This window comes from Prionailurus bengalensis, chromosome D1 (assembly GCF_016509475.1).
Source record: "Prionailurus bengalensis isolate Pbe53 chromosome D1, Fcat_Pben_1.1_paternal_pri, whole genome shotgun sequence".
NCBI lineage: Eukaryota > Metazoa > Chordata > Mammalia > Carnivora > Felidae > Prionailurus > Prionailurus bengalensis.
In genome coordinates this window covers 42,116,759-42,129,515 of record NC_057346.1, presented here as the reverse complement: position 1 = coordinate 42,129,515, position 12,757 = coordinate 42,116,759, and positions in this window count along the sequence as shown.

Below are 12,757 nucleotides of genomic sequence, written 5' to 3'. Positions count from 1 at the left end.
ATACCACTATTTATAATTTTTGTCCACTGAGCATTTGCACTGGGGAGGGGCAGAGAGAGAAGGAGAGTGAGAGAATCCTGAACAGGCTCCGCATTGCCAGCACAGAGCCCTATGCAGGGCTTGAACTCACGAAACTGTGAGATCATGACCTGAGCCTAAACAGAGTCAGATGCTTAACCGACTGAGTCACCCAGGCACCCCTGAATCCTGTCTTTTTAAAGCCAAAGTCTGAGAACACTGAAGATTATCAGATCCCTTTAGGTAGCCATCTGCTTTGGGGCCTGCTTGTTTCTCAGATTTATGTTTTCCTTACTATTTTTGACTCCTGATGCTTTCCTTGATTGTCTTATCCACTTCCATGCACTAGGTTATTCATTTCAAATTCTATTTTATATGTGCTTTGTGGTGACAGAATTTTATTAATATATTATCTAGTGTATTACTATAAATAAGAGATTTGCTTCAAATTTGTAAAAACAAGGTTTTCTTATGACTATGTTTATACAGTATTAACACACCTGTATTCATTATACTATGAAAACTATATAATAAATTAATCCCAAACTATTTATTTTGTAGAAATATTTTTATAATATTTGCTCATGTCCCCTTGTTCATGCACTTTATAATTAAAATAAGGAAAAGCCCCCATAAATAGCAAACTTTTTAAGAGATTATCATTTTGTGATTATTTCTTTAGATTTTCTTTCTTAATGGAAAAATGATTTGTGAACTATTTCATTCATTGACAATCGGATAAAGACTGGTAGAGCTAATGTAGTGAATATAATTAAGGGAAAGTGATTATCAGGAGAGGCTATCTGAGCAGAGATCTGAATGTCAAGTAACTTAGTGAGATGGAAATCCAAAGGAAGCATATAGCAGGTTGTCTTAGTCCACTCAGGCTGCTATAATAGAATATCATACAGTGGGTGGCTTATAAACAACAGAAATTTATTTCTCACAGTTCTGGAGACTGGGAAGTCCAAGGTCAAGATGCCAGCAGAGTTGTTGCCTGTTAAGAGTCTGCTTCCTGGCTCAGCTGTCTTCTCTCTGTGTCCTCCTATGGTGCAACAGGGAAAGAAAACTTTTTGAAGCTTCTCTTATAAGGGCACTTAGTCCCATTCATGTAGGCTCCACTCTCATGAACTAATCCCCTCCCGAAGTCCCAACTCCAAACCATCACTTTAGGTATTAGGATTCAACATATGAATTTGCAGGGGACACATTCAATCCGTAGCACTGGTAGAGAGACAGTAGCAAAGCCTTAAGGTGGGAAGAGCTCAGGATGTTAGAAAAATAGATCTGTTGTCTGGAATGCTGTTATGAGAGTGCAAAGGCTAAATAAAGAGTTCTCCTAAGTCAGCAAGGGCCAGATCATATAGGGCATTGAAGTACATAGAAAAGCATTTTTATTTTATTCTAATAGCTGGAAGAAGTCACTGTTGGTTTCAAACTTTCATAAAGCTGCACTTCTTCATGTTCTCCTACTTTTCTGGTTGGTTTCATTTTTATTTTGTCCTTGCGAACTTTATGCCACATCACTTTAAAGTCAAGGCTGGGTAGATCTTATGCAGGAATCACTTTGGTGTCACACAGGCCTTGTATCCTTGCAAAGACCATGTACTGCCTGTGTTCCTACCTTCCAGTGTAGGTGTCCTGTCTAGGGAAATACCCAAGGCCACATAAAAGCAAAGTCAGGCTGGCAGGCAATGACTTGTGTAGGCAGCAGTTATAGGGAGTTTTCATTGAAGTGTAGTTGAGCATAATAATAGTAATAATACCAACTCACAGAAATTGAAAAAAACTCACAAAAAGAATAAGTACTCTAATATCTAATATGGACTGTGAATGTGACCAGTGATGAGACCCTTCAAGAGAAGTAGGCTAGGTCTAAAAGCATGCAGACTGACATATGATATTGTTGTTCTAGCATTATGCTAAGATCACAGATCTATTTATTGTATGGATATTTAGGTATTCATGATTATCATAGCACCAATATATCTTATCCTTGGCCTCCAATTTCTATTTCTTGTGTAAGCAATCTGTTTCCCAAGTTTCAAAGATAGAATTTTTTCCACACAAGAACTCCAGTTTTTATATTCCAGTTTCTGTACAAACCTCTAGAAATAGCAATTCTGTTACTTTTCTTCTGAGTCCCTCTTTTGCATTTCTTATATGCCAGATGAAAATATTGATGAAATCGAGAATGACGTTACTTAGAAATTTGACAACTTGGACCTTTCTCCAATTTGGAACACAGGGGCAGAAAATTACATAGCAATATATGCCATACTCCCATTGTCACAGCTGATGTATAGAATTGTTCTTTGTTCAAGTCTAATTTATGAAAAGTCCCATCTTTCACATGGAGACAGTGAAGTGCTTTTTAGTTGTCAAAAAAAAAAAGTGTTATCAAGTGAAAGATACTTTAAACAATTACTCCAAATCTACAGACTGGGTTCTTCTAGCACTTTTAAGATTTTTAAATTTGTTACCTATTTTCTACTCTCATGTCCTTTGTCATCATATTTGGTTTGTAATAGACATATGTGGGAAGGCAGACACTAGATGTATGTGTGGGAGGACTGAATCTCAGTGTATTCGTTAAGCCAGAGATTTCTCCAAGTCCCAATAGAATAATTTTGAAGTCAAAATTATGAATACTTTGAACAAAGTCACCATTTTAGCTAACACCCTGAGGAGTTGCATCAGCTGAAGGTACTAGATGAATAGTCTCACAGTGGGAGTGAAATATGATACCCAAGGGGTGGTATCAGAAGTTCTAGGGGAGCATGCATAGTTTAAAAAATATACCCAAAGTTGGGGCACCTGGGTGGCTCAGTTGGTTAAAGCATCCAACTTCAGCTCAGGTCATGATCTTGTGGTTTGTGGGTTCAAACCCCGCGTCCGGCTCTGTGCTGACAGCTCAGGGCCTGGAGCCTGCTTTGGATTCTCTGTCTCCCTCTCTCTCTGCCCCTCCCCCACTCTCACTCTTTCCCTCTCTCTGAAAAATAAATAAACATTAAAAATTTTTTGAAAAAAAGTAAAAAATATACCCAAAGTTCTTGTTTCCACTTGATTTGAGACAAAATCAACTTAACATTAAAGGAGGGTCAAAATTTTATGTGCACCAAACTGAGATTGTCTATGTTAATCAAAAGCAGCATAGGTAAAAATAAAGATAATAATTAGGAACTTCCCTTGACTAATCCTAATTATTATACTTCCCTATAACACATTTGAGTCCTACACAGTTCCTTGCAAAATTTTTACTTGTTCTTGAGAGGTAGGTCATGAGAAAATATGTGCAATATAGTGTGAGAATATTCTGTACAGAGGTACAGACTTCCACATATATCTGAAACAATTCCATCACAATGACCCACTCTTTTTTTCCCTCCATCTACAGTTTCTCCAAGGTACTACTTTACTTGAGCCTTTATCCACCTATTAGCAAAAATGGCAATTTTCCATTGATCTGTGTAATGTGATTCATGTGGATACAAATCAGGCAATCCAAATACTAAAGGAAATCCCCTGCTTTATAAGTTATGTGCATGCATATAATGCTTTTCATCTTCAAAGCAAGTAATAAACACTAACTAAACTCTGGGAGGGCATTATGGAATGGCAGCTCATATTTTCAGATATCCTGGGGATTACTGACCCCGTAGATTGGAGGAATCTAGATTGCACAATTACAAAGTCAGAGTTTTAGCTGGAAGTCTTAGTTGTTCTTATGACGGACCTCTCATTTCACATACAGTAAAGTTTTTGTAACTATTTCCTTTACTGAACTAGGGCCACATTCCAGTGTTCTACCTTAAATTGTACTTAGGTTGCTGGTTGAAATGGAGAGCCATCTCTGCTTTCTGCTCTTCCTTTGTTTTTCATCTGTTCTCAAAAGAGATTTAAGGACAGATGGGGGGTGAAATATGTATATTGAGAATGAAGGAAATTATTTTAGAAAAAACATAGGCATGCTATTTGTCGAATGTACGGTTGGAGTACCCATGAGGTGCTAAGTAAAAACTTGGAAGTCAGGCACTAACACTGCAATCCAAGATTTCTTCTGTAAAAATACATCCATACAGATTTCTGTATTTCTGGTAATATGGCTGCCTACATATTTAACTGAACCTCTTGCCAAAAATAAAGATACCAGAGAAATAAGAAAAATCTTAAAAGCTTCAAGGTTAGTAAAGAATTACCAAAACAAATCTAAATGAAGGTAGAATTCCAGAAAGAAAGAAGAATGAAACTATTACATCATATGGAATTTGCTGAACCTTGATAATTGAAATTATACTTGATGAATTTTAGAGAGCCATAGGGAGCTGAAAACAAAGTCTAGGGCCTAATGAAGGTGGAGATACTGTTCCCTAATGCTGTGATCCCAGAGGATCTCTAAATCTGATAAAAGGATAAACCAGAAATAACCTACCCAAACAGAACTGCAAGAAACATTTCTTTGTTACTTTTCAGAGAAAGGAAAAACAAAAAACAAAACAAAACAAAAAAAAAGGTTGTCACATCAAATTGATCAAATGTGATTCTGCATCCCAGTGAATACAAACAAACAAATCAAAAATACCTCAAGCTTTAATTTAAATTAGATTGTTCTAATAATGTTGTTCCCCAAGCAGTTGAGAGAAGCACAGCTGATTAACTCTAGAGGAATGAACTTTCGCTCTAGGCCTCAGATGATTTAACATTTTTTTTCCTAAGGAAAATGAGGAGTCATCCTCAAAGTGTTACTATCAAGGAAAGTAACAAAGAACTATGAGCAAGAACCAATAGAAAGACCAAGAAGAAGAAACCAACATACAAATACTTCATACACTGGAATGATCAGGCACAGGATACAGCTTAATGATGCCTCCTATATTTAAAGAAATAAATAGCAAATTTGAAAATACCTATAAATATGTTAAATGAAAAAGCATTATTTTTAAGTCCCAAGTAAAATTTGTAGAAAGAAAAATGTAATAATTGAGATTTAACTCAATACATGGATTTAAAAAGGGGCTTAAAATAGTTGAAAAAAACAGTAAATTATTTAAGAAAAAAATACATCTAGAGTGCAGCACAGACTAGAAAGTATTAAACGTAAAATAAATTAAGAGGCATTTAGGCAGCAGCAGGAAGTTCTAACAGATATCTAATATGAGTATCAGAAATACAGAAAATAGAGAATGGAAGAGTATCAAATATTTGAGAATATAACAATAGAAAATTTCTTCTTTTTTTAATGTTTATTTATTTGAGAGAGAGAGAAAGCATGCACACACGCACACATGTGTGAGAGAGAGCAGGGGTAGGGCAGAGAGAGAGGGAGATAGAGAAAGAATCCCAAGCAGGCTCTGCATTGCCAGTTGCCAGTTGCCAGCACAGGGACTGATGCAGAGCTTGAACCCATGAACTGTGGGATCATGACCTGAGCCAAAGCCAAGAGTCGGACATTCAACCGACTGAGTCACCCAGGTACCCTGGAAATTTCTTATAATTGATACAACACACTTACTGATTTAAGATGCTAAAACCAGAGATAAATAAAAGCAAATTTTACCATAGTAACAAAAACTACAGAATATCAAAGACCAACACATTAAAAATTCTTAAAAGAAATCAGAAAAGTAGATTATTCTCAAAGAGCAAGATTTAGGTTTTACATTTGATTTATCAACAGAAACAATGACAGCCAGAAAATGGTAGGAGTGACATCACCAAATAGGTCATTCTTGACTTCTTTCCCCATCACAAGAACAACAAACAACTCTTCAAGAACAAGACAACACTGAGAGAATCTTTAGTGTACCTTAGGGGCTAAGACAACATTGTGGGGTAAAAGAAGTAGATCCTTCTCTCAGGCCAGCACAGCACCATGAAAGGTCTCCCCTGAGCCTTTGATTCTTCCGGTGGAAAAGAGAGTCCCAGGTAAGGCCAGCACCACCGTTCTAGGACATTTTGTGGGAGCCCCTACTCAGATCTCACACCACAGGGATTGCAGGAGAATCTCTGGGAAACAACCACTGAAAATCTGACTGCAACAAAGAAGGTAGAAAGGGTTTGCAAAAACCAGTGCATGGATGTTGGCAAACAGAGTTCATACCTGCTGCGCCCAAGTAGTGATCCTTAGTTTTGCTCATCTGCAGAACCAAGTCAGGGCTTACTCTGACCAGGGCACTTGGTGGAGTACAGATCACCCTGATTGGGATCATTAGAGGAGTTTTGCTAGGCCTAGAGTCTGGTTTGCCCAGGCACAGGCAAGGTGCTCAGTCACAGCCCCACCTGGCGTGAATAATGCTTCCATCCTCATCAGACCAGGAGGGCTGGCAATAACTCCTGCAAGCTGAGTGGCCCAGCAGTGCTCCAGCCCAGAAGCAGTCAGGCAGAGCTGATTACCTCCAGAGCAAAACCAGTTTCAGGTGTTGAGCATTCCAAGCCATGCACAGGCAGGGGAATTAATTCACAGTCATGGCTGAAGGTATCTTCTGGCCCCTCGCAACCAGAAAGCCTCTTTGAAAAAGTGAGAGTAGCCTAGAGAGGCCCCTCCCCCTCCTATCTGGACACTGGGACATACCCCTCAAGGAATAATGGATCTACAAAACAACCAGAAAACAATTAATAAAACTAAAAATAGAGCTACCAGCAGTTCCACTTCTGATAATATATCTCAAGATAACAAAAACACTAATTCAAAAAGATTTCTACACCTCCACGTTAATAGCAGGATTATTTATAATAGCCAAGTCATGAAAATAACCTGTGTCCATCAATGGATAAATGGATAAAGAAGTTCTGGGAGGAAATTCTGCCATTTGCAACAATACAGATAGACCTCGAAGGCATTATGCTAAGTGGTATAAGTCAGACAGAGAAAAACAAATACTGTATAATCTCACTCATAGACAGAATACAAAAAAAATCAGAAAAAGAGATCAGACTGTGGTTGCCAGAGTCCAGGGGTTGAGGGAGGGGGAACTGGAGGAAGGTGGTCAAAGACGTGAACTTCCAGTGATAAGGTAAATAAATACTAGGGATGTAATGTACAATATGAAGACTATAGCTAACATTGCTGTTGGTTATATGGGAAAGTTGTTAAGAGAGCAGATTCGTAGAGCTCTCAACACAAGGAGAATTTGTTTTTCCTTTTTTTTTGTTTTATCGTATCTATATGAGAAGATGGATGATGTTAGCTGAACCTATTGTGATAATCATTTCACAATATAAGTCTATAAGTTTATAAGTTAAGGCTGTGTGCCTTAAACTTATACAGGATGTGCGTCAATTATTTCTCAATAAAACTGGAAAATTATTTTAAATGAAAATGTCAGAATTAACTAAGAGAAAATGACTATCCAGCTATTTATCTCTATTCAACAAGTTGTCTTTGAAAGGAGGATGAAAAAGAAAAAAAATAGCAAATATAAAGTGAGTGTCCTACCAGCAGACCCTCATTAACAGAAATAATAAGCAATTCCTTTGATATGCTATCAAGGAAGGGGATGTGAATGGGAGGAATCCACCATGAAAGGGAGAAGTATTTTTATCCCTTGATGCTGTTTAGGATTGCTGGCACATGGTAAGAATGAAGAGTAGACATTAGGTCAGATATTTATTTTTCTTTAATTCTTTATAGTGTTCCCCAGTAGTGCCTACATACATCATAGACTGATTCTGATGCCCTGAGGAGAAATAGAGTTAGGTATGATAAGTAACTCCCAGATGAATAGAATTTGGCCAAATCATTAGCACCTGCTAGAGCAGAAACCATTATATATATAATATATTACATAATATATTATATAATAATAAACCATTATATATATATTATAATATATATAATATAATATATATATAATCTCCCAAACCAAATTTTCTCTTCTATTTCTTCCCAGACACTAGAGACCCCTCTGGGTATGAGGTTTCTTTTGGGGGTGATAAACATGTTCTAAAGTTGGATTATGAAGGCAATTGTACAACTTTGTGAATATACTAAAAACCTCTGAATTATACACTTCAGATGGATAGATTCTACATCATGTGAATTATATTTCAAAAAACTATTATAAAAAGTAAAATATTGACAATATTTAAATTAGCAACTTCTGTTCTTTATAAAAGAAAACTTTATAGGCAGCAGAAGTGAAAGTCATACTGTAGAATAAGATATTTACGACGCATATAAGCCACAAACGACTACTATACAGAATATATAAAAATAGTAAAAATAAAACTGTAAAAGAAAGGCAGGCACATGATAAAACAGGAAATCCAAGTGGAATAAACATGAAGAGTTACTCAACCTTAATAACCATAGAAATGAAAAATTAAAACCAATTGAAATGAATTTTATTGTTAGATTGGCAAAAATTTGTGTCTTACCATAACACCTTTTGGCAAGAAGTTAAAGTGATGGACGTTCTTTTATGTTTCTAGTGGGAATGTAAGTCAATCTGTTTCAGTTTTTGTTGAGAGGCAACAATACTGAGATATTTAAGAGGATAGTTGTCTCCTACATTTAATGGCTGTTTCATAGATCTATATTTCTACTTTTATATGAGGGTTAAATGAGTAGATATTTGTAAAGCACCTAAAACAGTGTCTGGTGTTCATTGAGCATGCAATAAATATTAGCTATCATTTTTTGATCCTCAAATGTAGTTTTTCTTGTGATTTATTAGGAGTCTCAGAATATATAGCACCATCTTCCTTTCATATATATATATATATATATATATTTCCATATATACATAATATATAAATATATATTTCACTTAAGTAAATACTGAGACATAAAGAGTATTTTAGTTATTGGTATAGCTCAGGTGAGGGGGATGCAGTTTGTGTCTTTATGTAAATAGACCAACTACTAAAGAGCTGCAGAGAGAAGTTTATCTCCCTCCCAGTTTTGGCACTGCCAAATTAGGGAAAGCCTTCCTATAGAACACATTCAACAAGAAGAAGCGAAGGGAAATGCAAGCTCCCAGCAGAACTCGGTTGAAAGAAGAAAGTGGAGGGGACAAAGCAGAACTTGCTCTGTTATTCTTCCCAAATGCAACACATAAGATAGCAAAATGAAGTGATCAGGAGAGACCAGGAGCAGGCACAGGGTCTTGTGAAACCAGAGCTTTTTCTTCTAAAGTTCATTGCTGTCTTTTTTGTTGTTGATTTTTTTGGTGTTATTAGAAGTAGGCATTCATCAGGTTTTCTACTTGATGATGGAGTGTCAGAGACCTCTAGTAACCATGCTCTTTTTTAGAGAAATCCGCTCTCGCTGCAGAACTTCTGGGGTTGTTAAATGTTGATCAAACACATTGTAACTGCAGTATACTCTTACCTGCATCTAGTAGGGTTCTCAGGGCACAGTAGGCACTCCAGCCATCAACAATAATTGGGTATCATTTTGGATTTCTATAACACAGCAGTTAGCTGTGCTAGATAGTAAAGCTCAGTCACTTCTCAGCAAATTCCTTTGATTAAATAAGTCATTGTTGGATAAATGACACAATCTAAACCTGAAGAGTTAAAAAAGAGAAATATGAGATGTAAAACAGGATGAGAAAAGATGCTCTCTACAGTCACTTCTAGCTCTGATGTTTTTGAATGTGTATGTTTGATAGCTATTGTGCGTCAAATTTCCTATTTCATTTTCTCTCATGCATGTGAATGGTTTATTGATAGGGAAAAAAAAGAGTAATTTTACCTAGCAACAATAAGGGCCTAAGTAAAACTGTGACATCATTAGTATTAACAATAATTCCCCTGCTTTCACATTTCACAGAGTATTCTGAGATGATTCTGGAAAAAGTTAATGCTCTATTTCAACTTCATGTATAACTTCAACTATCATCCCAGAGCCCTCTCTCAGGTAGGAAACTTAACTGTATAATTCAAGACCGAGTTTGTAATAATAGTTTTAGAAAACTGGAATTTAAAGATCCAAGTCAGAGAGAATAAAAGGTCAAGGGGCTTTCTTTGGATTTCTTTGGATTTCTCAAATCACATCTGTATCCTGTAGGTAGTTTCTTACGTTACGTATAATGAAAGTTGGACCTTGAAGTAGAAGTCCTTCTTGAAAACAATTGTAGGCAGATAGGAAGGAAAAATGGAGTCGCTGATTCATCAATCACTTGTTAGCAATTCATCTGTTAATAATTCTAATAGAGGGGCGCCTGGGTAGCTCAGTCAGTTAAGCCACTGACCCTTGGTTTCAAGCCCAGGTCACGTTCTCATGGTTTGTGCGTTTGAGCCTCACATTGGGCTCCACGCTGACGGTGTGCAGCCTGCTTTGGATTCTCTGTCTCCCTCTCTCTCTCTGCCACTCCCTGCTCACTCTTTATTTCTCTCAAAATAAATATATAAATAAACAAACATTAAACATAGTTCTAAGAATTTAATAAAGAGTGAAAATAATAATTGAATAAATACATACAGAATTCAGTATAGTCATTTTTTGTCCAAAGGAATCTCATATTAATTTGCATCAAGCTAAAAGCCCGTGTGTACATTCTTTTTTTTTTTTAGGTTTATTTATTAATTTATTTTGAGAGAGAGAGAAAGAGAGAGGGGGAGAATTCTACGCAGGCTCCATGTTCAGATTGGAGCACAACATGGGGCTTCATCCCACAACAGTGAGACCATGACTTGAGCCAATATCAAGAGCTGGATGCCCAACAGACTGAGCCACCTTCTTAAAGCAATGTACTGTAAATGGCAGATAGATGTCAATAGGGCAGAAAATCCTAAGCAGACTAAATCTATGATATAAGTATATATTTTGAGGTGTATTTCAGTTTAGACTCATCTGTAATGCAAAGAAACAGCCTTGCCTATTTGGTCAGTCTCCACAGCAGCTACCAAGACAGCTTTTCAGAACTACTCCAAAATAGTGAAAAGAAGTGTAAGAAGGCTGTGAGCAGATGTGGTCTCAGGGATGAGGGAGCCACACACAGTTTTAGAAGAAAACTCCCTGTTAGAAGGTGAATTTCCTAAGGATAGAGGTTAGGTCACATTCTTCTCCAACCTAAGTACATAGCAATATGAGGTACTTGGAAAAGTATCTGTTGCAAGAATTTTGGCAGGATTTGCCCATCAGAATTTTGGTTACTAGAGGTTATCCACACCTTACCCTCTTTCATAAGTTCATCCGTCCATTATAAATTAATTAATTCATGCAACATGTCATGCACTAAACCTTTTCTTCTTAAGGATCTTACTAATAACAACATGGTGGAGTGTTTTTACCTAATGGAAAATATCAGTCTCAAGAAAGAGGCATTTCACAGTGCAAGTTGCGATAAGTTGACTCCAGCACGGTCTCAGAGATTCCTTACAGAGAAGGAAGGCCCTAGAGAATTACTGGATAGAAGGGTAATGTGTGGTTTACTGAGTGAGTGTTGGGGGATGGGAAATTGGTATGCATTTCTTCTAAACCTAAGAATACGACAAGAACATCAAACACCCACATGCCTGAGCTATTTTTAACCAACTACAAATAATATGCCAACAGTATAATGTCTTTTTAAAAAGAATGTTCTACTCCTTCCCAGATGGCTTCATAGAAATATAGATGTTATGCAATTATCACTATGGTAACCCCATATCTAGCAGCAAGGAATCAGCTTGTCACTTATTCCTAACATTCCCTTGCCTTTTTTGAGCAACAGAATCCTAATCAATGTATCTCTTTTTTGTAGCACTACCAGAACTTTTGAATCTTGCTCATATTATTTAATCTTTGTCCCCACACTACATATACAGGCACACACGCACACACACACACAGGCACAATATTAAAATTAAAGCCATAGTGAGGATTTCATAATTTCATTTAATTTTCAAACATGAGTTATGAGTTATCTATTCGGGAATCTCCCTCGACTTTGCAAAGAGCAGTCAAGAATTGATTTGCAGAATTGCTAAACTAATGTGTAATTCCAGTACTCAACAGATATGAGCTTTAGGAACATGATTGCTGGTGTATCAAGAAAATACTATTACATGTATTTTCATTGTAGCAGGCTGGTCTGGCACCAATGTAGGATTAACTGAAAGAAGCTGCAAATGGAAATATCTACCTAGATTTATTAGGATACTTTGTCAGCTGAGTCTAGCACCCATATAATGTGCTTAGGAAAAACTTTGATCCTTTAATTTTGTCTTCCATACAGGCAATAGTTATAGCATGTCTTTTCTATTATTATACAGAAGATGTAAATATTCAGGTGATTACTCAACTTGGATCAGATAACTGTTTTGAATTTACGCATGTCCATGGGCTTCTCGATTCTTCATCCATTAGCCCATGCACCCACTTCCTTCTTGTCATAACTCAGCTGGTTTATTCATTATCTAATGCTGTGTAATAATTATCCTGAAATGTGATAGCCTAAACCAACTAACATTTATGATCTGACATCTTCCCTGGGTCAGGTAACTGGCTTGGCCGGATGCGTCTGACTCAGGCTCTTTCGCAGGTTATGAGTGTCAGCCAGGGTTAAAGTCATCCCATGGCTCAGCCAGAGAAACCGTCTTCAGATTCACTAACATGGCTGTTGATAGCCTTCAGGTCTTCACTGGTTGCCGAACAAAGCATTCAGTTCCTTGCCACATGGACTTTTCCATATAACTACGTACAACATCACAGTTTGTTTCCCCAGAATGCAGGAGGAGAGACAGAGATCAATCAACTGATGTTGAGAGATGAGAGAGAGAGAGAGAGAGAGAGAGAAACTATAAACAGATA